Below are 2,941 nucleotides of genomic sequence, written 5' to 3'. Positions count from 1 at the left end.
CGGTGAGTATCGATATATATATATCGGTACGTATCGGTGAGTATCGATACGTATCGGCACTACGGTCATATAATGGCCAATATGGGTAATTTTTCAGAAAAAACGATTTTTTGAAGGGTTTTTGTTCCAAAGTTGCTGTCAGCCATATTTCTCTCTAACTAAAGTAGAAATCAAGGTTGGGACACAAGGATTTTACATTTATGGGACAACTACAAACCTTGAATTCTTAGTACGATACTCTCAATTTAATGTTTATGCATAATACATGTTATCAATAGCTTTTTTTAACAAATTCTTTATGCAAAAGTGTTTAAAAAAATGTTTTCTATCCATTTATGTGTGTATCTTTAGCGTATCTTAGTGTATCTCCGATACGATACGATACCCTCCGATACGTATCTTAATTTTGGCCGATCGATACGGTGACCGATACCGATACTTTAATCCTTGTCTAGAGTCTCTCAAACCCATCAACTCGTTGGTTACTTTGACTTTGACTGATGCATGGTTTTAAGTATCTCCGATACCGATACGATACCCTCCGATACGTATCTTAAATTTAGCCGATCGATACGATACACATCGATACGATACATGAAATTTTTAAAATCCTTTCGTATCGATATATATCCTACAATACATACCGATATGCATCAATACACCACCAATACACATCGATACGATACGATATGCCTCGATACGACTATGAAAATTATAAAATTGAGGTAAAATGTATGTTTCGGTATGTATTGGTACGTATCGGTGAGTATTGGTATGTATCGATATGTACGTATCGGTATATATTGGCACGTATCGGTGAGTATCAATACGTATCGATGAGTATCGGTATGTACCGATACAATGCGTTATGATCATATAATGGCCAAGATGGGTAATTTTTCAGAAAAAACACGAATTTTTGAAGGGTTTTTGTTCCAAAGTTGCTGTCAGCCATATTTCTCTCTAACTAAAGTAGAAATCAAGGTTGGGAACAAGAATTTTACATTTATGGGACAACTACAAACCTTGAATTCTTAGTACGATACCCTCAATTCAGTGTTTATGCATAATACATGTCATCAATAGTTTTTTTTTAACAAACTCTTTATGCAAAAGTGTTTAAAAAAAATGTTTTCTATCCATTTATGTGTGTATCTTTAGCGTATCTTAGTGTATCTCCGATACGATACGATACTCTCCGATAAGATACACGTATCTTAATTTTGACCTATCGATACGATGACCGATACCAATACTTTAATCCTTGGACTGATGAAACTTATAAACAGTCAAGCTGGCTCATTTTGTGCTATGAGAACAAGTCTCATTCTCTTTTTCTTAGGTAGCTTTTTCTCCCTGGATATCTCTCACAGGATCTATGTCGCACTAAAAAGTCAAGAATACATAGCCTTATTCCTGCCTTACAGAGAGGTTGTTTCCGTACTCTAACTTCTGATAACTTGGTTACAATAGAGCAACTTTACTGTTGCATCAGGCCCACCCTCATTAACAATAATTTTATTAGGGTTGATTTATTATCAATCATATGTTTTTTTTTTTTTTTTTTTAATAAACCCATTGCCTTCGATCCCCCTCTTTTTTTTTCCACTAAATTTATTTTATTAAATCAAAATAGAAGGAAAAAGAAACATCCAAACAGCATCAAGGAAACACAAAATCACACCCCTTCCCTAACTTCCCACCTTCGGCATCGCCATCAACAGGAAGGAAGGGAAGGCATTAAAAAAAATCTAAAGCTCAGTCTTCCCTCAGCATCTTTAAAGAGAATTTCCCCAATGTTGGTCTGAAAAATTACATCATTAGTTGAGACTCCAGTCTTTGCCGCATCTCTAGCCAAGAAATCAGCCACCACATTTCCTTCTCTATATATATGAGTGATTTTTCAGGTTACACTTCCGAGGTACGGTTGAAGATACATCCATCTTTGCAGAGCAAACCATGGAACCTTCCATTGCTGAATTAGAGTAACCACCGCACTCGAATCTGATTCCACCCATAAGAACTGGATGTCCATAGCCATTGCTCGCATTAACCCCTCTATCAGACCCTCTATCTCTACTTCAAAAACGCCTGTCACACCCATGAACTTTTTATATGACCCCATGACAGTACCAAGAGGGTTCTGAAAAATTCCTCCCGCTCCAGCCGACCAGGATTTCCCAGAGAACTCCCATCAAAGTTTAATTTTACCCAATTAACAGGGGGCTTGCACCAACAAACCTCCAGGCTACCTCTGCGACTAGCAAGCTGAATAGATAGACTTAGATGCTTACAACACATCAGATCTGCCCAAATGTTTACCTCTCCCTTCGTCCTAGGTTCATTCCTTCTAATATCTTCCATCACCATGAGAGATAAGTATTTGGCCATCCGCTGGACACCCTCATAAATTCAGGAATTTCTTTCTCTCCAGAGATGATCCAGAACGATGCCAAAATTCATGCACCAAGACTCCTTACAACTTGCAATTTTAATATTTCTTTTCCACCACTGTGCGAGCTCCAACAAAGAGCCTTGAGGCCACCAAGTGATGTTAAAGCAAGCAGAACTCCATATTTCCCTAGAAAATGAGCATGTCAAAAATGCATGATGGATCGTTTCTTCTTCCGCCATACATAGGGCACACCTAGAAGCAAGGGGCACTGCCTTCTTCTTCACCAAATCATCTGTAGGAAGTTTCCATGGATCACCCTCCATGCCAGAGACGAGACCCTAGGTTGCCTAATTTTACACCAAATTAACGATGCCAAGGGGGCTATTGGCTTCTTTTCTCTAATTTCCTCCCACGTCGATCTCAGATTAAAGTTTCCATCATAAGAAAGGCTCCAAACACATTGATCCTCGCAGATATAAGTTGGGATTTTAATCTCCAAGACAACATGAAAAATATTTTTCATGAAAATAGAATTCACCACTGGGA

The sequence above is a fragment of the Macadamia integrifolia genome, chromosome 6, assembly GCF_013358625.1.
Source record: "Macadamia integrifolia cultivar HAES 741 chromosome 6, SCU_Mint_v3, whole genome shotgun sequence".
NCBI classification, from domain to species: Eukaryota; Viridiplantae; Streptophyta; class Magnoliopsida; order Proteales; family Proteaceae; genus Macadamia; species Macadamia integrifolia.
The sequence above is the reverse complement of the archived record's forward strand: the minus strand, read 5'-3'. Positions refer to the sequence as shown.